Source organism: Plecotus auritus, assembly GCF_963455305.1.
Source record: "Plecotus auritus genome assembly, chromosome: X".
Classification (NCBI taxonomy): Eukaryota; Metazoa; Chordata; class Mammalia; order Chiroptera; family Vespertilionidae; genus Plecotus; species Plecotus auritus.
The window spans coordinates 104,135,526-104,159,397 of record NC_137784.1 but is presented as its reverse complement, the minus strand read 5'-3'; the positions used below and the strand labels follow the sequence as shown (position 1 = coordinate 104,159,397).

The 23,872-nt window shown below is 39.3% G+C and overlaps 1 protein-coding gene and 2 pseudogenes across 3 annotated transcripts in view; 2 read left to right on the top strand and 1 right to left on the bottom strand.

Moving 5' to 3' along the window:
* TENM1 (teneurin transmembrane protein 1) overlaps nt 1–23,872 on the top strand; it is a 1,003,294-nt gene that overhangs the window by 250,113 nt on the left and 729,309 nt on the right. The window lies entirely within an intron of this gene.
* On the bottom strand, nt 8,008–8,596 carry LOC308239724 (large ribosomal subunit protein uL6-like; annotated as a pseudogene). The gene has a single exon. The product of its transcript is annotated as a large ribosomal subunit protein uL6-like (transcript).
* On the top strand, nt 16,295–16,564 carry LOC308239409 (translation machinery-associated protein 7-like; annotated as a pseudogene). Its single transcript has 2 exons — nt 16,295–16,365; nt 16,447–16,564. The product of its transcript is annotated as a translation machinery-associated protein 7-like (transcript).

Genomic DNA, 23,872 nt, shown 5'->3' with positions numbered 1-23,872 from the left:
GATCCCTCTATTCCCACTTTGCTGAGAGTTTTTATCAAGAAAGGGTGTTGGATTGTGTCAAATGCTTTTTCTGCATCAATTGATATGATTATGTGATTTTTGTCCCTCAGTTTGTTTATGTGATGTAACACATTTATTGATTTGTGGATATTGTACCCTACTTGCATCTCCGGAATAAATCCCACTTGGTCATGCTGTATGACCTTTCTACTGTATTGCCTAATATGATTTGCTACAATTTTGTTGAGGATTTTAGCATCTATGTTCATCAAGGATATAGGCCTGTAGTTCTCTTTTTTTGTGGTGTCTTTATCTGGTTTTGGTATTAGGGTAATGCTGGATTCATAGAAAGAGCTTTGAAGTGTGCCTTCCTCTTGAAATTTTTGGAATAGTGTAAGGAGGATAGGTTTTAGTTTTCTTTGAATGCTTGGTAGAACTCTCCTATAAAGCCATCCGGCCCAGGGCTTTTGTTTGCTGGAAGATTTTTGATCTCTGTTTCAACTTCTTTGGTAGTTACCAGCCTATTCAGGTTTTTTTATTCTTCTTCATTGAGTTTTGGGAGCTTGTATTTTTCTAGGAATGTGTCCATTTCATTTAGGTTATCCATTTTATTGGAATAGAGTTGTTCATAATATTTTTTCATAATCGTTTGAATTTCTGTGTGATCGGTTATTACTTCACCTCTTTCATTTTTGATTTTGTTTATTTGGTCCTCTCTCTTTGCTTCTTGGTGAGCCTGGCTAGAGTTTCATCAATCTTGTTTATCCTTTCAAAGAACCAGCTCTTGGTATTGTTGATCTTTTGTATTTTTTTTTTTTGTCTCTATGTTATTTATCTCTGCCCTGATCTTTATTATTTCCTTCCTTCTGCTTACACTGGCCTTTTCTTATTGCTTTCTTTCTAAGGCTTTGAGTTGTAGGGTTAGATAATTTATTACCATTGTTTCTTGTTTTTTGAGGTAGGCCTGTAGAGCTATGAACTTCCCTCTCGGGACTGCTTTCACTATATCCTATAAATTTTGAATTGTTGTGTTTTCATTTTCATTTTTTGCCATGATGCTTTTTATTTCTTCTTTGGTCTCTTTGGCAACCAAGTCCTTGTTTAATAGCATGCTATTTAGCCTCCAGGTGTTTGTTTTTTTAATTGTTTTTATTGTAGTTGATTTCCAGTTTTATGCCACTGTGATCTGAGAAGATTCTTGATATGATTTCTATCTTCTTGAATTTGAAGAGGCTTTGCCTGTGTCCCAATATATGGTCTATCTTTGAAAATGACCCATGTGCACTTGAGAAGAATGTATATTCTGTGGCTTTGGGGTGAAATATTCTGAAGATGTCAATTAATGCCATCTGATCTAGTGTGTCATTTAGGATTGATATTTCTTTGCTTATTTTTTGGTTAGAGGATTTGTCCAGAACTGTTAGTGGGATATTAAAGTCCCCTACTATGACTGTATTGCTGTCAATCTCTCCCTTGATATCCTCCAGACGTTTTTTTATGTATTCGGGTGCTCCTGTATTGGGTGAATATATGTTTACTAGAGTTATATCTTCTTGTTGGATTGCTCCCTTTAGTATTATAAAGTGGCCTTCCTTATCTCTTGTTATGTCCTTCATTTTGAGATCTAATTTGTCAGATATAAGTATTGCTACCCCAGCTTTCTTTTTCATTTTCATTTGCCTGAAAAACATTTTCCATCCCTCCACCATCAGGCTGTGTGAGTCCTTTTAATCTGAGGTTGGTTTCCTGTATACAGCAGATATATGGGTCGTGTTTTCTTATCCACTCAGCTACCCTATGTCTTTTGATTGGGGCATTTAATCCAATTACATTTATAGTTATTATTGATAGGTACTTGTTTGTCACCATTTTTATTCTTTGCGCCTATGTTCCTTCTTCGCTTCCTATTTCTTCTTTTTACAGCAGATACTTTAGCATTTCTTGCATTGCTGGTTTGGTGGTAATAAACTCCCTTAGTCCTTTTTTTCTGTGAAGCTCCTGATTTCACCCTCAATTTTGATTGATAGCCTTGCTGGGTACAGTATTCTTGGATTCAGACCCTTCCTTTGCATGACTTTGTATATTTCATTCCATTCCCTCCTGGCCTGATGAGTTTCTGTTGAGAAATCAGTTGCTAGTCTGATGGGGGTTCCTTTGTAGGTAACTTTCTGTCTCTCTCTGGCCGCTTTTAAGATTCTTACTTTGTCGTTGGTGTTTGCCAATTTAATTATAATGTGCCTTGGTGTTGGTCTTTTGTCGTTCATTTTGTTTGGGACTCTGTGAGCTTCTTGGACTTGTGTGAGTTTTTTCTTCCCTATCTCAGGGAAGTTTTCTGTCATTATTTCCTCTAACAGGTTTTCTATTCCTTGCTCAGTTTCCTCTCCTTCTGGCACCCCTATTATGCAGATATTGTTTTGTTTCGTGTTGTCCCAAAGTGTCCTTAGGCTCTTCTCCTGTTTTTTAAGTTTTTTTTTTCTAGATGCTGTTCTGCTTGGGTATTTTTTCCTACCTTGTCTTCTAGCTCACTGATGTGCTACTCTGCTTCTTCTAGTCTACTCTTGATGCTTTCTAATGAGTTCTTTATTGCAATGATGTCATTTTTCATTTCTTCTTGGTTCTTCTTCATTTCCTCTTGGTTTTTACACATATTGTTGAATTTGTCTTCCATCCTTTCCAGTGACCTTATGACCATTTCTCTGAATTTTTTCTCTGTCATATTGCTTGCCTCTATTTCATTTACTTCCTTTTCTCGTGATGCCTCCTTGTCTTTTGTATGTGGGCTGTTCTTTGTCTCCCCATGATCTCTCCTTTTCGGGTTTCTGGTTATGTAGGTCTCTCTCTCCTGCATTGGCTTAAAGGCACAAAATACAACACAATAAGGTACAGCACACAAGTCACTGAACACAAATGTATTCACAATACTAATAACCCCGAATAAAGGTGACCACCAGAGAAAAGAGAATTAGGGGATAAAAAAAGAGTGCAAAAATGATATTGAGGAAAGCAAAAAAAGTAAGAGAGAAAAGAAAGAGAATAAAAAAGAAGGGAAAAACTGCTTATATGGGGAGAAAACTCAATAGAACAACAACTAATCCAAAAAATGCAAACAACCAGCACCCAGAGATGAATGCAAACTATAAACAAGAACAAATAACAAGTGAGGAGAGGAAAATCAGAAGCAAAAATAAAGAAAAAGAAAAAAGAGAAAGAATCACACAAACAAAAAAACCAATCTAATCAATAATTAAACAAGCAACAACAATAGAACAGAGAGAAAGAACCAAACAAAATAAAACAAAAAACATAATACAATACAAAACAAACAAAAAAAAAAACAACAAACAAAAAAAACATATACAAACAAAAAAAAGGGAAGAGAGAAGTGTGTATGGACTTGGAGCAGGGGATCAAAAATTAGATATATAAGTAGGATGAATTTTTAACAGGGGGTAAAAAGAAGGAATAGGGAAAATTTAAAGCAGGAATAGGGTAAGAGAAACAGGACAGCAAAAGGGGAAAAGAGAGGAAGAGAGTGTTGGCATAAAGGTAAAGTTGAGATAGAGTAAAATGATGCTAAAGGAAAAATGAAAACAGAATGTAGAACATTAATCCCAAAATAAAATAAAGTAAAATAAAGAGAAAATAAAATGAAACTTAAAAAAGTAAAATAATAGTAGTAATAATACTGATTAAAAATATAATAATTAAAAAGATAAAATCAAGTGAGAAAAAAAGAAAAAAAATTAGTTTCTTAAGTAAAAGATAAAAAATAAAAATGTGCTGTAGTGAAGGTCATTCACTTCCTCTACTGTTGTTTTTGGCACGCCTTTTTCCTGTCAGGTAGTCAGGACAGTATTAAAGTTCCCTGCGTTCCACCGCTCCTCTGTGTGGTAACCCACAATTCTGTTTTCAAGCAGGCAGTATTTCTTTGTTTCTTAGCTTGCCTTTACTTATATTTACACAAGAGTCAATTTGTGATTCAACCCCTGGGTGGCAGTGTTTCTGTATTGACATCCGGGGCTATAAGTCCTCTCTACCCAGTATTTAGGTCTTGTTTCCCTGCCACACTTAATACTGGTTTGGGGGAATGGACTGCCCCAGAGCTGGTTTTCTGATCATTTCTCCCCGCTCTGATCCCCAGGTTTCACAAAAACAATTTTCCCCTGCAGTTTCTGAGAGTGTTTTTAATTGGGTGATCCTGTGTACTGGGCTTAGTAATCAAAAGCAAGTATTTAAAGAGAAAAAAGAGCCAGAGTACGCATGCGAACTCTCGACTTTTTCTACCCGGCACTGTGCACAACTCTGCACATGTCTCTGCGCTCGTCTTTTCCCCCTGGCACACCGCAACCAGTATACTGGTAAGACTTCAGGCTGTCTTTTTGTGCCCAGCCCAGCTATGGGTTGAATTCTAGAATTCCCTTCTGCCAGCAGCCCTGTGGACCCCCTTCCACATTTGTGGACTATGCTGGCCCCAGTGTCCACAGATTTTGTGGGGTGCAGACTTCCTCTGAACCTCTAGAACCCGCTGCACGCTTTTCTCCCTCCAAACTGGATCATAGACCTCACCTTTCTCTGGGCAGAATCTGACCTTTCCATGAGAAGGTGCAGAGTTCATCTGAGTCCATGTATTCACGCTGCTTGAGAACTGGTGTTAGTGGGTTCACAGCTGGTCCCTGGATGTTATGGTGGTAGGGTTCTAGCAGGTATCCTATTCTTCCCGGTTGAAGGTAAGGCTAGGCTTCCAATCACAGCCACTCTCCCCTTCAAAATGGCGTGGTCTCTGTGGCAGAGTCGGTTGCTCCAGGAGAGATTTCAGCAGCAGTGGAGGCTGCCCAGTCAGGAAAGCCTGGTCTGGCAGTCCCCTACAGCACCTTGGAATATAGCTGTCCCTCACTCACAAATAGACACTCCCCATACGTCCACACACTCTCCTTTCATTCTCTCACTCACACACTATCTTGCAGCCTGCCTTCCCATCGGCAGCCATCTTTGATCTTCCTTTTTTACCTTGATAATTAAATCCCTTTGACATATTTTTGAACTAAAGATTTTTGGTAAGTCAACAAAAGACCAGTTAGAGTAAATACATTTATGGAGCAAAGAAAACAATATGGTACGAATGAGAAATGTATTTTTCCCATATGTAAGAGTTTATTTGAGCTTTATGGGTTTCCAAATGCCAGCCTTCTTTGAATATTTCAAGATTTAAGTTTGATAATGTTTAGCCAATTGTGATTCTGTGATTTCAAGAGGATAAAAAGGCCTCATATTGCCTGTAGATTATTTAAAAAATTATGGGATTAACCAAATTATATGCCACTAAAATATATTTTAAATGCCTTGAAATACATTTTAGTTAAAAAGTAGCAGATAGTCCTAGCTGGTTTGGCTCAGTGGGTAGAGTGTCAGCCTGCAGACCAAAGGTTCCCAGGTTTGATTCTGGTCAAGGGCACATACCTCTGTTGCAGGCTCCTCTCTGGCCCTGGCCCTTGTCAGGGTGTGAGCAGGAGGCAACCAATCGATGTGTTTCTCACACAGTGATGTTTCACTCTGTCTTTTCCTCTCTCTTCCACTCTCTCTAAAATCAATGGAAAAATATCCTTGAGTGAGAATTTTTTAAAAAAAGGTAGCAGATACACTATAGATAGTCACTAATCAAGTTCAATCACTTATATAATACAAATGACACAGATGTAATCATCAAGTAAATATATTTTCTTAATTGAGGTAAAATTTTTAATAACATTATTTAAGGTATACAGTATTATAATTTGATATCTGTTTACACTGTATAGCATGCTTACCACAGTAGTTTCCATTGTTACCATACATTTGACCTCCTTTACCCATTTTGCCCTCCCCCAATCCTCCTTCCCCTCTTGTAACCACCAATCTGTTATCTGTATCTGAGTTTGTTTTTGTTTATTTATTTTTTGCTTTTATTCTCCACATATAAGTGAAATTATACTTTGTTTTTCCTTTTCCATCTGACTTATTTTACTTAGCATGATACCCTCAAGGTCCATCCAAAGTTGTCAGAAATGGCACTATTTTGTCTTTTCTATATCTGAGTGGTATTCCAGTGTGTGAGTACGTGTGCGTGTGCGTGTGTGTGTGCCTGTGCGTGCGTGTGTGTGTGTGTAGGTGTTTGTGTCTCACATTGTCTTTATCAGCTCATTTGTTTATGGGCACTTAGGTTGTTTCCCTATCTTAGCTATCTATTATATAAAAAGTCTTTGGTCATCACGGTGTAATGACCTATCAGCAGGAGGCTGCGTGAGTGGGTGGGCAAGGCTGTGTGTGCGGTGAGGCGCCCATGGTGGGTGGGGACTTGAGTCTGGAGGACTTGATCGGAGGCACAGGTGGGTTTCTGGGTTCCACTGTGGTGGTGGGCGGGTTTCTGGGTCCCGCCTCCCGCGGCAGCAGTGGCAGAGGTGGCCTCGGCACTCTTTCTGGGTCCCGCCCCTCATGGCGGTGGTGGCTGTGGGACTCTTTCTGGGTCCCGCCAAGCCGCAGGACTCTGGGTCCTGGGTCTTGCACGATTTCGCTTGCTGGGCCCCTAGTTATAAATAATGCCACAATTATCAGAGGGGTGTATATATCTTTTTGAATTAGTGATTTATATTCTTTGAATAAATACCCAGAAGACAAATTGGTGGATCATATGGTAGTTAGTTCTATTTTTAATTTTTTTGAGGAACCTCCATACTGTTTTCCATGGTGGCTGTACCTATTAATCCCACCAGCAGTGTATGTGGGTTCCCTTTTCTCTACATCCTCTTCAAAGCTTGTTGTTTCTTGTCTTTTTGATAATAGCTATTCTAATAGGGATTAGGTGGTGGCTGAATATGGTTTTGTAAATCTCTTTTAGTTGTGCCAGTAAATTGGCCTAGATTATGATCTTTAATCCTATTCCAAATATTTACCATGGCCAAATTTCCCCAGCTTGGTCTTAAATCTGATCCATGCCCCACCCTCCCCCCAGCAAACTGGCTTATACTTTGTAAACTGCAAGGACTGTTGCCTAGGCCATGGACAGACTACAGGGAAATGCAACACCACTTGTTTCCTGTTAGCTTTCTAAAAGAGGTCTGTAATGAACTTTGGCCTGTGTTCCTTCCAGGAGGAATCCCTGGTTCTTCTTACTGCACTGGCTGTATGAGTTCAAAACATTAAAAGGAGAAGAACAGTGTAAATATATACCTTTGATGTTTATTAAGTTATCTTAAGCATAGGAGAAAGAACATAGACTTTGTAATCAGACCAACCTAAATTCCAGTCCCAGGTTTAACAAATATAAGCTTTGCCTAATGACCTCAGACAAATACCACTCTGAGTCTAGATTTTCTATCTGCAAAATGTGCAAAAGCAGGCCTACTACTTGCATGGATGTTTTGACTTTAAAATGCTGCAAAATGTGAGAAGAGATGGGGTATCTCCTTCTGGATATTGGAAAGAGTTGATGTAATATAGCCTGTTTCCAAGAAAGAGCGATCAATATCAGTTGACAATATTTAGCCTGAGGATAAATAAGAACAACTGGTTTATGAGTAAATTTAAGAAAAATCAGACAGAACATAGATCAGGATGAAAGTAAGACTTCAAAGGACTAGAGCTTGTGAGCTATCCCAAAAGAAGGGTAAAAGGACCACCTATTAATTCAGCTTCAGGCAGCCTGAAGACCATCATGACTCAATGTGCATCAATGCAGAATCAACATTGCCTAAGGTCTCCACAGAGTAGAAACTCAGAATATTTCATGGCAGATTATACCAGGAAAATAAGAGTGATGTCCTTTATCTAATGCTGGTAGGCTACAAAGCTTTTTCATATCCATTAAGTTAGTTAATTCTCACCACAACTGTGAGATGAGCATGACAGCTAGTCTTATCTCTCTCTTTTTCCAATATAAGACTTTTATTGCATCTTTAAAATATTGCAAATGTAACAAATAATTCACCATCTTGGTGTATCTATAGCTGGACAACTTAGATCTTATTTATCAGCCTACTGAACTGTTCCTTTTTCAGAAACATACCTACCATTCAAAATTTGCCAGATATCCTTGTTTTTAACTGTTGTGGCTTGCTGAACCAAAACAGCTGAATTTGATACAAGTTCAATGTTGCTTCCTTCAAGAATCAACTCATCTTTCTGGACTTGAGATACTGAACAAGCAATGCCTGACCTCATTCGAACCCTGTAGATATATTTTTCACCCAAGAAATTTCTTTCTGATTTCAACAAGAGAAAAACATTCTCCTGAATAACGACATTGATGGGGAAGTGAGTGTACATAGACCTCATCTTGTAACGGAAGCCCAGTGTAATACCCTTGATTGTGTTCTGTACATGACTGCAGATAGTGTGAATGGTAGCCAGTTTCTTTTTATTTCCCCACCATTTGTCAACTGGAGCCTCTTCTTTTTCTTTCTAAGGAGACTGAGTTCTACGTTGATGTGGTTGAAGTCCCTCTGCAGGGTGCTTCTGGGCCCTTCACCATAAATGTGTGCCTCTTCAGAGTGATATCCACATTTTCTGGGATGTCCACAGTCTGATTGCTGATAATGATCTTCATCCTCACAGTAGATGTGGCAAAGAGCACTATTCTTATCACTTAAACACATACACACACACACACACACACACACACACCAATAACTCCTTTTTAACACACTTTTAAGTAAATGTATTATATACTCCTCTCTTGACAAATGTACCTTCATAGTAACCTAGAGGGCCAGGTTCAAATTTAGAACACTTATACACCTATAAGTATCCTCACATATACACAGTTGACATCCCACCCAATCTATAAACTCCATTCACATCTTCTGCAAACAGCTACCTCTTGACCCATTTGAACCCAGGGATGTGTACATTAAAATCATGTCTACCATTAGCTGTAAGGAGTTGGAGTAGAAACCCTGATAAGTTTTGGAAATGAGTTCTAGATATTGGGTGGGGAATTCCAGAGTCTTGGGTACCTGGAGCATGGTCTCTCCTGCCCTCCCTTTTATTCCCCTTCCCTATCTCAATCTTTCCCTCTCTATTATCTTCTATATGTGAATTTTAGGAAATTATCTATTCATATAAAGAGGTAATATGCTAATTGCCTTACGGTGTCCCAGTAATGACCAATTTGCATATTGACAGACCAGCAGGAGGATGTGCGCACAGCAGGGGGCGGGTGGCTGGAGCCAAGTTCCCCGGGGGTCTGAGGAGAGTGCCTGACAGGAGCCCGGACTGCAAAGAAGGAAGAGGAAGTGGCCATGGGGAGCTCTTCCAATCCCCTTGCACGGACACCCTACCCCAGCCCCTGCACCCCTGGGGGAACTTGGAGGCTGACCAGATGGGGAGAAGACCCAGCCTCAGGGGTAGCTGTAGCCCGAACCTCCGATTCCCAATCTCTTCCCCCGCCACCCCTGCCAGGGGCACGCACCCACAACAATAGCATGCCATCTACCACCTGTCAGCACCCCCGAGGCACCTGGGGCCCGCAGCCCATGGCCCTGGGCACCCTCCGCTGGGGCCAGGCATGCCTCTCCTCTGTATAACTCCAGACCCGGGTGGAGGCAGGCCTGAGCGGCCCCCCAGGATCAGACCCTTCTCCCCCCCCCCCCAGCAGCAGCACTGTATCCTCAGCTGAAACATGCTGAACCTTGCTGGGGGCGCGGCTAAGCCCGCCCTCCTAGCCCACCTGGCTCCGCCCTGGCCCAGCCCCCACCCCACTCCAGGAGATTGGAGCCCTGCCCTGAACAGGTACAGCTGCGAAACAGCCACACACAATTTAAAGAATGGCGCCAAGCAGGAAGGTTTGACAGTTACTTCCCCTTTGGCCTCGCCACCCCCCTAGAACCCCCTAATTCCCTGCCCCCCCACCAGCGCCTCCAGGGACGACCACCAGTACAGGGCTGCTGGCCAGAGCCCGCCCCTCCGAGGCCTGCAGAACCCTCTGCAAAGCTTCCATAGCTATAGTCCCAGGAAACAATCATGCCCTCCTCCCCTAATCAGCACCTGCTACCTGTGAGGGTACTCGTGGGCTTAAAATAACAATCCCTTCCCATTTGAACATCACTTACTTGATGAAACATTTCTAGGTTTATTAGCTCAGAACCTCCTCATGACAACCCAGTGAGGTAGGAAGAGAAGAGATTACTATTCCCATGGTATATGCGTATGTATTCAGAAATGAAGCTCAGAGAGGAAAAGTGTCAAGCCCACTGGTTCCCAAGGGGCAGCACACGTCCCACAGAGCAGAGGGGGGCAATTTGATTTTAAGTGGAGGCAATTCGAGAATGAGTTAACAGTGAATTTTTTGCACTTCTTATGGTTCTAGGGGGCCTCATCTACAGCATATCCTACATAATAAAAGGCTAATATCCAAACGACCAAATGGTGGAATGACTGGTCACTATGATGCGCACTGACCACCAGGGGGCAGACACTCAATGCAGGAGCTGCCCCCTGGTGGTCAGTGTGCTCCCACAGGGGGAGCGCCACTCAGCCAGAAGCCAGGCTCACAGCTGGCGAGCACAGCAGCAGTGGTGGGAGCCTCTCCCGCCTCTGTGGTAATGCTAAGGATGTCTGACTGCTGGCTTAGGCCCACTAAGTCGTCAGTTGGACATCACCCAGGGCTCCCGGACTGTGAGAGGGCACAGGTCAGGCTAAGGGACCCCCCATGTGCATGAATTTTATGCACCGGGCCTCTAGTAGTATAATATATTTGAGCTCTAAAGCCAAATTTCATTAAAAGGTATCTCTACCTTAGCAGTAATTAATAAGAACATTAAAAAATCAGCTCAGCTCATGATTTTTAGGTTTCTTTGGTTTCTCGTCTCAATGTCATGGGTTTTGTGGTTGTTTTTTTGTTTGTTTGTTTGTTTTTTTGGAGGTATAGGAGGGGCATTAAGATGCATTGATATATATGTAAATTAGCCTATCTGGTCATTTAAATCATTTGATATTTTATAGAATTTATTATATTTGGAATTAATATTTGGAAATCTTCAGCTGCATGTGAAGTCAGCATATAGCTGCTAAATGCCAACCTTAGTAGTACCTGAGTACAAAAGTGTTCATTCTGGATGAGTTTATCCTGAGTTTTAATGCCACCCTGCTTCCTAAACTGGGGAGAAATTTTCAGGAACTTTAGATGAAAAAGTTTTTATTTTATTCTAAACTAGAGGCCCGGTGCACGAAATTTGTGCATGGGTGTGTGTGTGTGTGTGTGTGTGTCCTTCAGCCCAGCCTGTACCCTCTCCAGTCTGGGACATCCCTCTCACAATCCAGGACTGCTGGCTCCCAACCGCTCACCTGCCTGCCTGCCTGATTGCCCCTAACTGTTTCTGCCTGCCAGCCTGATCACCCCCTAACCACTCTTCTGCCAGCCTGATCGATGCCTAGCTGGTCCCCTGCTGGCCCTATTTCCCCTAACTGCCCTCCCTTGCCAGCCTGGTCACCTCCAACTGCCCTCCCCTGCAGACCTGGTCCCCCCTCAACTGCCCTCTCCTGCAGGCGTGATCACCCCCAACTGCCCTCCCCTGCAGGTCTGGTCACCTCTCACTGCCCTCCCTTGCTGGCCTGGTTGCCCCCAACTGTCATCCCCTGCAGGCCTGGTCACCCCCAACTGCCCTCCTCTGCTCCTCTGCCAGCCCAGTCACCCCTAACTGCCCTCCTCTGCAGGCCTGATCGCCCCCAACTGCCCTCCCCTTCTGGCCTGATCGCCCACAACTGCCCTACCCTGCTGGCCATCTTGTGGTGGCCATCTTGTTTCCACATGGGGGCAGCCATCCTTGACCACATGAGGGCGGCAATCTTGTGTTTTGGAGTAATGGTCAATTTGCATATCACCTCTTTATTATATAGGATATTTTTATTAATGATGAATATGTTAAGTGTACATGGATTTCACATAGCAAATACATACTCATCACTCTTGTACTCAGCTCAAATCTATGCTACTATATTTTCTGTAGATTCATTTTTAGGCATTAAAACATTACAGACAAAATTGAAACTTCTTATGTACCCCATCCCATTTCTCTCCCTCTCAAATTTAACTCTCAGATGTAACCAGTATACTGAATTTGATATTTATCATTCCCTTTTATGCTTTATTATTATTTTTTACAGCCTCCAAATAGGTTTTCCTTAAATATAGATTCTTCTTCAGTGTTCTTTTATCTCTTAACATTGTTTCTGTGATTTAACTGCTGGTATGTGAGGCTTTGTGTCATTCTTTTCATTGCCTATTAGATGAATATACTTATCTTCCCCTATTAATGGACATTTAGACTGTTCCCCAAATTTAATTTTGTGGACAGTACTTCAGTAAACATTCTCATGAGTATTTCTGTGTGTGTTTGTGTGAGAGAGTACTTCAGAGTATATACCTAAAAGTGGAATTTCTGTATCAAAGAGGATGAATATTCTCAACTTTGCTAAGTACTGTCAAATTGCTCTCCAAAGTACATGATATGGGACTCCCACCATCAATGCATGAAATTCCTGATTCTCTATTGTTAAATTCTTGTCAGTCTGCATTCATGTTATGATCCCTCATTGACATAATTTATATGCTATGAATTATTTGTGAGAAAGAGCTTTTTCATATGTCTATTGTTCATTCAGATTTCCTTGTCTGAGAATTGCCTGTTGGTATCATTTGTTCATTTTTCTACTTTTTATTTAGCTGTGTGTGTGTGTGTTTAATGAAATCTGGATACCAATTTTTGTAGTTATGATCTTTTCAGTTGTCTCCAAGTTTGCGACTTGTTTTCAGTTTGTTTCTTGTGTCTTTGATTGACAGTGCAATAAATTTATAAATTAATTATAGTGCAATTCATATCTTTATGAGTATAGCCCTACAATTCCTGAACATATTTTATCTCTCCATTCATCATACTTTTTTATGGCATTCAATAATTTTTGTAGCTTACTCCATAAATGTTTTGCATAGCTTTTGCTAGATTTATCCTTAGGTTCTTTTTGGCTTTTGTTAATACTACAAATTGAATCGTATTTTTTTTTATTGAATTATCTAATTGGTTATTACTTGTATAGAGTTTTGCTATTGAATTTAGTATATTGATTTTGTTCTAGCAACCTTGCTAATCTTTCTTGTTCTAATAGTTTGTATTCACTCTTATATTTTTCTATGTAGTTATATCTTTGGAAATAATAACAGTTTTGACTCATCCTTTCCATTTTTATACCTGATTTATTTTCTTTGTTTTATTACATTTTCTAGGACGTCCATTAATATGTTAAATAGAAGTGGTAAGAGTTGGTGTCTTTGTCCTGACTGTAATGGGAACACTTCTAAAATTATACCATTGATTATTATGTTTACTGCAGGTTTTTAATAGATATCCTTTATGAAGTCAGAGAGACTACTGCTGTGTTCCTAATTTGCTATATATATATATATATATATATATATATATATATATATATATATGTTTTTAAATATAAACCTTAATTTTTTAACTGTTATTTCTGTATTTATTCACATGTTTTTGCTTCTTTAGTTTGTAATTTGTTTAATTACTTCAATTGTTCTAATGTTAAACCAGCCTTTCATGTCTTGGCTAAACTCAGCTTGGCCATAATTTATTATTGTTTTACACATCCCTGGATTTGATTCAATATTTTTAAAGGATTTTTTCATGAGTAAGATTGGTCTGCAATTCTCCTTTCTCAAATTGCCCTTGTCAGGTTTTTGTGTCATGGCTATACAAGCCTCAGTGAATGAGTTGAATAGTTTTCCCTCTCTTTTAAGTCTCTGAAACAGTTTATAGAGACAGAGGTTATCTAACTCCTTAAAAGTCTGATAAATTGTGCATTTGAAATTGTGTGAACCTGATCTTAAAGTGAGAGACTTTTGATTACATATTACATTTGTTTAAAGGTGATTGTTCATTTTTAATGTTTTATTTCTTTATTTGGTGTTTATTTGCATAAATATTTTAATAGTTATATTTTTTGGTTTTTGTAGTTTTTATTGTATCTGTATTTTCTCTTTTTATTTTTATTTTTTCTTTTCTCTTTTTTTATCAGTTATGCCAATTGTTTATTTTATAATTTTTAAAAAATTAACCAGTGTTTACTTTTATAGTGCCTTTCTCTGCTTTTTTTCTTCATTGCAATAATTTCTCTGCTTATTTTTTGTTTTTCCTTCCTTTTACTTTTTAAGTTAGTCTGAGGTTATTTTTCTAACTTCTTGCAATATATATTGAACTCACTTATTTTTCCACCTTCCTTATAGTTAATACAGGCATTTAATACTATCTGTCTCCCTCATTATATACCTTCAGGTGTACCCCACAAATGTTAATATGCAGTGTGTACTTTTATTATCTAGGTTCTACATGCATTTATAAAATTTCCATTGGGATTTAACCTTTAACTCAAGAGTTATTTAGCAGTGCTTTTAAAGTTGTCATGTACCCGGGGGTTTAGGATTGTCATTTTTGTGTTGAGTTTTTAGTGCCCATATTGTATTTTAGGGCTCTCACTAATCCTGGCTCTGAGCCAGTGGGTCCCTAGCTCATTGTTGAAGTGGAATCCTGTGCCTTCCTTGTTCCTTTTCTACCTAGGTCAGAAGTCTCTTATAAATCTGTAACCCTGTTCAGGAGTCCTGTCCTCAGGGCCCTTGGCTCTCCACCTTGCTTGCTTCTGAGCTCTTTTATTACTTACACGCCCCTAGAACTGAAGTGTGGGGTAGCACTGCATACTTCTAGACTCAGAACTCTGCATATAATTGGCTTCACCCTGCTTTGCAGTTTCTCTTCTGTTCCTAGTCCAAGGAGATGTTAATCTTGTCTTTGAATTCAGCTTTTTCCTTTTTATGAATTTCTATTTATTTAGAGTAGAGGGATGAGTCATTTTGACTTTCAGTATCTTTCATAGTGCCCAAAACATTTACTCCTGTAAAATTCAAAAACTGACATAACATCCTCGCTTTCCAGCCTTCAAACGACAGTATGTGTACTTATGGTCTCAATTAACCTTTTATTTTTTTATATATAATTTTTTTAAATATATTTTATTGATATTTTACAGAGAGGAAGGGAGAGGGATAGAGAGCTAGAAACATCAATGAGAGAGAAACATCGATCAGCTGCCTCCTGCACACCCCCCACCGGGGACGTGCCCGCAACCAAGGCACATGCCCCTGACCGGAATCGAACCCAGGACCCCTCAGTCCGCAGGCCAGTGCTCCATCCACTGAGCCAAACCGGTTTCGGCTAACCTTTTATTTTTAACTAAACACCCTCCTTCCTGCAATCTTGAAAATTCATCTTTGCTTTATAGTCATGCATCACTGTACTAACAGCAACACTGTCCTCTGTATTTTTGACTCTTCAGAAGTCATTATTCCCAAATAAACTAATAATTTTGCTTTACGTTGAATAGTCTCAATGTCACTTTTAAAAAAATTCAGCATTTCAGTATAAAAGTGAAGGTAATGCTGCCTGTTGGTAACTAGCTCACTCAAATAACAGTGAAGCATGAGGCCAAACAGAATTAATTCACGGGGAATTGGCAGGACACTGCATTCTTAGGGCTTATCAGGAGATTTAGTGAAAGCTCACCACTCCACTGCAAAAACAGCTAAAAATTTAAAGATCTTTCCTGCACTTGGTAAAGTACAGTATATTGGTGGTAATTAGATGAGAATAATACATCCCACTAACTGCATTATTCTAAGCATATTGTAATGGATAATAAGAGTAGTATAGGTCCTGGCTTAAAGGCTAGGCATTGAAGAATGCATCCAAGACTGAGAATAATGACTACATGCCTTGTACCAATCTATCCTGGAGCATTATTTATAGCACTGACCCATCCACTGAATTTTTTTGGTTCTTCTGTCTTTATACATGAGGCATACGCTGCTCAGTAAAATTGTATGCATGTCATCATCCGTCATTATCTAGAATTACTCTTCTGGATCATTATTTACTCCAGAGTCTTAAACTGTCTAATTTATAAGGAATCATAACACTGTGGTCATTCTTTCTACTATAATGTCAGTACATGTCCATACCTAAAACTTAACCAAATGCTGGATTACACAGCTTGATACTTGTGGCTTTCAGAATTGACATGGCCCAAAGCTTATTGGACCACTTTGTTCCTTTAATCCTTTAATGCGTATTATTTCTACACATTCATTATGCAGAATATATGATTTTTTAATAAATCCACATTAAGAAGGATAATAATTGAACATAAGAAAGATAAATGAAAAAGGGTTATGAAATTAAATTGTATTTATTGAGGAGCCATGTCCAGCTGCAAAGGTGGCAAGAAGCAGCCCTGAAACAGCCCAAGAAGCAGGCCAAGGAGATGGACTAGGTGAGAGTGGCATGGAGGTGTAGGCAGGCACAGAGTGACTGGGAAACCCGCCTAGAGTGAACCTGCTCTGCTTCTCCCTAGGAAGTAAGGGATTCAAGCAGAAGCAACAAGAAAAGCAGAATCTGAGGAGCTAAAAGAGAAGGCGGCAGGGAAGGGCCCCCTGGCCACAGGTGCAATGAAGAAATCTGGCAAAAAGTGAGCTATTCCTGGTGCCTGGGGCAATGGTGATCCTTAATTCCATTCTTGTTTTAACATCTAGATTCCCTGTTATAACATCTCTTGCCATCCATAGCTAGAATGAAGTGTTGTCTTGGAGCCTGTTGTACATTTAAGAATAAACTTTTGTAAAAAAAAGTCATAATAGAGAGGAACCAAGATGGTGGCATAGGTAAACGCCTGTACTTACTGCCTCCCACAACCACATCAAAATTACAACTAAAATACAGAACAAATATCATCCAGAACCGTGGGAAAGCTGGCTGAGTGGAAGTACTACAACTAGAGAGGTAAAGAAGAAAGCACATTGAGACTGGTAGGAAGTGTGGAGGCGCAGAACGGGCTGGTCTGGCACCTGGGTGTACCACTTTTTAATTGGGAGGGAGATCACGTCTACGGTGGCCACTTGGAGGAGCAAGGAGTTCCAGCACCACACTAGACCCCCAGCCCAGGGTCCCAGAGCTGGGGAAAGAAGTCCCTATGGGCAGTAAGAACTACAGACTGTAAAAACAAGTGTGGATTGGGGCTCAGTGACATAGAGGCAGATGGAGACCCAGTTGCTCCCATTAAAAGGCCAGCACCATGAACTGAACTTACAAGCTCCCACTTCCTCTGAGCTCCAGTGGTGAGCAAGGCTCTGGTAAACCCAGACACATGTGAGGAGAAATTGGACTGTCTAGAATCAGGGCAGGAACTTGTGGGGAGGCTTTCTTCCAGACAGAAGTGCTTGCAGGGATCATTGTTTCTGTGCTGGGACCTCCCCAGTAGCAGGGCTGACTGGCAGCCATTTCTGTTTGCTTCACCCTGGTGATTCCCTGAGAGCCCACCCCACCCAATTTATAACCCCACCCAAGCTGTGCATAGCGGCATTTGCATATGAATGGCCTGTCCTTTCTCAGACTAAAACCAGTCAAACAAGCTGCAGCTGGGTCAGGGAGCCCCAAACCTATTAATAAAAGACCCAAGACCAGGCATCAGCACCAGCCTACCTTGCTTCATAGCTTGGCCTTGTCTGGGCACTTCCAAACCTGATACAAAGAGGAGGAATCTGCAGATCTCTCTGTAGTTCCTGCTGGGTGGCCCAGGCAGTGGCTGACTTTGCACCTCCTTGGAGATCCAAGAGCCAGTGTACCCAGTGGTCAGAGTGAGACCATCCAGATTACAACTCTTCACATAAATAAGTGACACACTCAAGGGGCAGACTCAGTGAGCACCAAAGCCCCACTGAAGCAAGTCCTGCTCCATAAGAGTGTCTCCTGCACAGCAGCTCTCCCACTGTAGTCACAGCTGGTCCTCATAGCCAATTGGCCTGGAGGTCAATTCCTCTCAGCAATCAAGGCTCAACTACAACAAGACTGCACACAGCCCACAAAGGGGTGCACCATGATTATTCACCTTAGGTGAATGGGGAGGCTTAGCCACTGGGCCCTATAGGACACCTACTATACAAGGCCACTCTAGCAACTCAAGGAGACTTAGCAGCTCTACCCAATTCATAGAAATAAATACAGGGAAACAGCAGGGACAAAGAAACATATCACAAATGAAAGAAATGGAAGAAAGCAAACTACTGGATATAGAGTTCAAAACCAGTTATAAGGTTACTCAAGAATCTTCTAGAAACCGCTGAGGAACTTAGTGAGACCTTCAAGGATCTTAGTGAGAATGCCAAAAAAATTGAAAAGGACCAGTCAGAAATTAAGCATACACTGACTGAAATAAACAATAATATACAGAGATTAAACAGTAGGCTAGAGAATCCCAAGAATCAAGTAAAAGATTTGAAGTACGAAGAAGCAAAAAACACCCAACTGGAAGAGCAAAAAGAAAAAAGAATCCAAAAATATGAAGATAGTGTAAGGGGCCTCTGGGACAACTTCAAGCGTACCAACATTCAAATTATGGGGGTACCAGAAGAAGAGAGAGAGCAAGATACTGAAAACCTATTTGAAGAAATAATGACAGAAAACTTTCCCTACCTGGAGAAAGAATAGAGTTACAGGTCCCAGAAGTACAGAGAACCCCAAATGAGGAATCCAAAGAGGACCACACCAAGACACATCATAATTAAAATACCAAGGACAAAAGACAAAGAGAGAATCTTAAAAGCAGCAAGAAACAAAAAGTTACCTACAAGGGAGCACCCATATGAATGTCAGCTGATTTCTCAACAGAAACTATGCAGGTCAGAAGGGAGTGGCAAGAAATATTCAAAGTGATGAATAGCAAGAACCTACAACTGAGAATACTCTACCCAGCAAAGCTACCATCTAAAACTGAAGGTCAGATAAAGAGCTTCACAAACAAGAAAAAGCTAAAGGAGTTCATCACCACCAAACCAGTATTATATGAAATGCTGAAGGGTATTCTTTAAGAAGAGGAGGAAGAAGAAAAAGGTAAAGATAAAAAATTATGAACAAGTGACAACAAATACATATCTATCAACAAGTGAATCTAAAAATCGAGTGAATAAAAAATCTGATGAACAGAATAAACTGGTGAATGGAATAGAATCAAGGGCATGGAAATGTAACAGACTGACAATTCTCAGAGGGAAGGGGGTGTGGGAGGGTGTGGGAAGATATTGCACAAAGATCTTATATGCATGTATGCGGTACCTATGGACACAGATAAGAGGGTGGCAAAGGCCTGGGGTGGGGTGGAAACTGGGTAGAGGGGAGCTAAGGATGGAAAAAAAAGAGGGACATCTGTAATAATCTCAACAATAAAGATAAAAATCATAATAATCATGCATTATCTCATCTCTTCAGGTCTCATTCTGCCATTCCACCCTTAAGTGTGAGGTGAGTAAACCCAGCCCTGAATCCTGTCAAAGTGTGTTCCTTAGTCTTTGTTCTATCTGGAATTCTGCCCTGCCTGGAATTAAACCAACTCATTTGAAATGACAAAAAAAAATTGTATTTCATGGGGATTAATAGAGAACATACACACATTTTATGTAGACCTGAGTTTCTCAAATATATAATCAATTGCACTTTAACTCACACCTCAGAGGGATAAATGGTCTGTCTTAGTAGAAACTGCCTTGCTCTCAATTAACTAGCCCCCTTGATGTTTGGGGTGCTAAATTAATATTTTAAAAGCAATGTTGTAGTAATAGAAATGCTCTTTAAAAGGTTCATTATGTGTCATATTTGAGGCTGGAGCTTATAGAGCACTGGGCTATTATTGAAGTTTCTAAAACCAAGGACTAAACAACTATTTAGAATAATAATTTTGCTACTTGGCCCCCATATCATAATGCCACCTGATTCTCTGAGGAGTTAACCTAAAAGTACATTATATATTTTGACCTGGAAGTTTCCATGTTGTTTTCAGCCTAATTTTACTGAACTCTGAATACCATTCTGCTTGTTTTTGTTGTTTCTGTTTTGTTTTTGCTTCTCCCTTTGCATAGGGACACTAAATCAGGTCAGTATGAATAGGACTGAAACGTGTAAGGATCAGGTTTTATTTCTCCTTATAGTTTTAGTTTCTTTGAAAAATTGCTACAAGTCTTGTAGCCACTGGGTGTACAGTCACTAAGTGCTAAAACAAGGCCTTTCTCCTTGTGGAGGAAATTATTTGACCTTCAGGCCTGAGGCACAGTATTGATATCTGAATTTTGGGAGGACATGTTAACACAAGGATTTATCAACATTCATTTATAGCCAAATAGGCACTCAAGAAATAATTTGCTGAGTGAATGAATGAATGGCAATAGATTCTTCTGAATTTGCTATAACTTCCTCAACTTTTTAGTGTTGTATTTGTCATCATCAGAGGAAAATGGGATGATGATTTCTGCCATGTACAGTATCATGGGACAGCTTAGATCAGGGGTTGGAAAACTGTGACCCTCAGCCAAATGCAGCCTGCCTCTTGTTTATGTATGGTTTGTGAACTAAGAATGATTTTTACATGTTTGAATGGTTGAAACAAAAAAAACAAAAGAAGAATAGTATTTCGTGGCATGTGAAAATTATATTAAATTCCAATTTTTGTGCCTATAAACTGAGCATTATTGAAACACAGCCGTGTCCATTTACTTACATCCTGCTTTTTATGTAGTTATGACACATTCTATATGACATGCAAAGTCTAAAATTTTACTATCTGGCTTTTTACAGAAAATTTACCAACCCCTTCCTTAGAAGATTGGTGAAATGGTTTTCATAAAGAAACCTACTAGGGGGAAAATGGTGCTATATAAGCACAAAGGCATTGTGACTTTCATTTCTAAATCTGTTGCTATTATTTCGGAGCTATTTGCTTGCAGGCCTTATAATGGTAACAGGTGCTAATGCGCAAGAATAGAACAATAATTCCTACCATAATTGTCCACATTCATAGAAAACTGCAGGTAGAGCTGTAGCCAGATGTTTAAAGAATGAGAACTAAAATGAAAATGTGAAAGTCTTCACTGGAAAGAAAAGGATAAATGATATAGGAGTTGAACCTAAAACCTGGTAAGAAGCCCAGGCAAAAGAATTGTCTGTCTTTAATTCATGTGTATAATCCCCTGGGATGGATTTTTATTAGACAAACTTACAAATAGTCCAAGAAATCTTACAAGACCACAACATTTTCTAAGGCAAAAACTTTAATGACCTTAAAATTTACATAACATTAACCACTTTAAGTAAAAGTTACATTTTATTAATAATGAACCATATAGAGAACTTTGTTGGTACTTTCCTTACAATTATAACGTGAAGCCTTGGCGAGATGTTTATATTCCTGTGGGATAAATGTGTGGAGTATAAATTCGTGGAAGAAAGGGAAAAGAATGACATTTCAAATTTTGAATAATCTAAAGAAAATTGAGCAAATTTTAGGATTACATCTATTTTTAGAGCTAAAAGCTCACAACACAGGCTATCTTAAAACAGCACAAATGGAAGTGAAGTTTAAATAATGGAGTTCATTTAACTAATGTAGAAAATAAAACCAGGTATTTCACTCTCTGAATGGGATTACATTTTGGCAGTTATCTAGTTAATTTGATTCATGGGGATTTATAAATTGGATCATTCAGACTCCAAAGTGAAATGGTGATTTAAATGCAGCCCAATGGCTTCTGGAGAAATAATCAATTCTTTAGAATTCATCTGAAGAATTAAGTTTTATCCTAATTACTCACCTGGAGAATTAACTTGAATTTTGAAGCATTTGACTAAGTCCCCCGCTCCCCCCCCCCCGCCCCCGCCAAAAAAAAAAACAAAACACAAAAAACCTGGGCATTGCATTTATAAAAAAAATCCCTCTAGGGAACAAGTTTGGAAAAATTCGCACCTAGTAAATGACAGGCCAGAAACCTACTTTTTTGATCCAAAAAAAAAAAAAATCATTTATATTGCTTCATGGAGTTAGCAAATCCATTTTCTTGTTTATTTAGTAAATATTTATGAAATCTTCTATGTGCCAAGTACTTGTGTAATCACTGGGAATACAGAGGTAAACATGTAGACAGGACCAATAAATTCTCTGCCTTCTTGGAGTTCACATTCTTGTGGGGTAATATAGATGATAATTATATTAAAATAATTTCAGGTAGTGACATATTCCATGTAATAAAATAAAGCAATTCTATAGAGATGGAAATAAGAAGCACTACTCTAGATACTGTGTTCAAAGAGGGCCTCCCTGAGGAGGCAGCTTTTGATTCTGAGAACTGAATGATGAGGAGTAAATCATGGGCAGTTCTTAGAGAAGATGTATCCAAATATGTGAAATTAACCTTAGTATGTAGGCAGATTTTATTCCAGAGATGATTTGGTTCTGTTCAACATCAAAACCCAACCCCTGTTTTTTAATCAATACTTGGAAACATCTGAGGGGCAATTATGAGATGGATTTATTACTATCGTTATTGTTGATATAATTAACATTTTAGAACACTTAAACAGTAAGAGATGTTTTCACCCATATTCCATTCGAATCTCATGTTGGGTGGGTACTAATATATTCCCGTTTTATGGAAAAGAAGATTTGGGTTTCAGGGAGAGAGCCAGTAGATGGTTTAAAACCACTCAGAGAACAGTTTAGTAATTGTGGAGATAGGGCCTTGAAGCCAAGACGTTTTGTTGCAGATTTCCAAATTGCTCATTTTATTATACCATTCTACCTTAAGCTATACCTGTAATGATGAGTCTGAATACTAATTCGTATCTGCAGCAGAAACCATATTTCTGTCTGATTAAGTAAGATTGCTTAATATGTGCTACTATAGGAACAGTAATTAGAATGAAGTTTTCCATCTGAAATTTCATGACGGGTTAGAATCTAAAGAGAGGTTATGATTGATTTTATATACTATCGCACATGATTACCCATGTGGGTAAATATGAACATTATTATTTGTTTATTTTTTTAAAGGGGAATTGTTCTTTGAACATATAATTAGTCATAATGTAAATTTGCAATTTGGTAGGGGTTTGTTTGGTTTATTTTTTGTTTTGTTTTTGTTTATGAGCTGCCCTGGCACTAATCCTAAAATGCCCACCTCCAATGGCCTGGGTTTGTGGGGTACTCATTGACTTTGTGTCCATAGTAAAGTAGTGCACATCATCTTATGTGCAAAATACATTTGGCTATGGTTGACAGAATTTTCATTTTCCATTCACAGATGTAAAGCATTTTCAATATAACACAAGCCTCAGCATAACAAAGTCAGCACTTTATGAGAGGTACACAGCTCTGCTTACCTTTCATTTGTCAAAGGTTGATGGGAAACATCTATATTGCTTGTTCAATCTGTTAATTGTATGTTTTCATCCAAGCTGAACTGACAAGCTAAGATCTGTTCACTCATATTAGTCTGTAGAAATGTGTTTGTCAATAAGTCCTTTAAGCTGCTTTACATGTGACCTATAACTCAAGTAATTCTTACTCAAACAATATTCAAAAGGTTATCTGCACTCTAAAATTACTTTAAGAATAGGTTACAGGGGGATGAGGACATGAGTGGGGATGGGGGGGCAATGGGGGATAAGGACACATATGTAATACCTTAATCAATAAAGAAAAAAAAGAAAAGGTTACAAGCTTAAATATTCCAGTTTCATCATCTCTAAGGTTTGTAATTTTGTTCTTTTTAGATGGGTTAATATTAATTTTGAAAAAGGAGTTATGAAATTTACCAATGAAAACAGTATGCTTTTAATTTTTTTTGTTTTTATTTTTTTTATTAAGGTATTATATGTGTACATATCTTACCATTGCCCCCCACACCACTCCCATACATGCCCTCACCCCCCAATGTTTTGCATCCGTTGGTTATTCTTATATA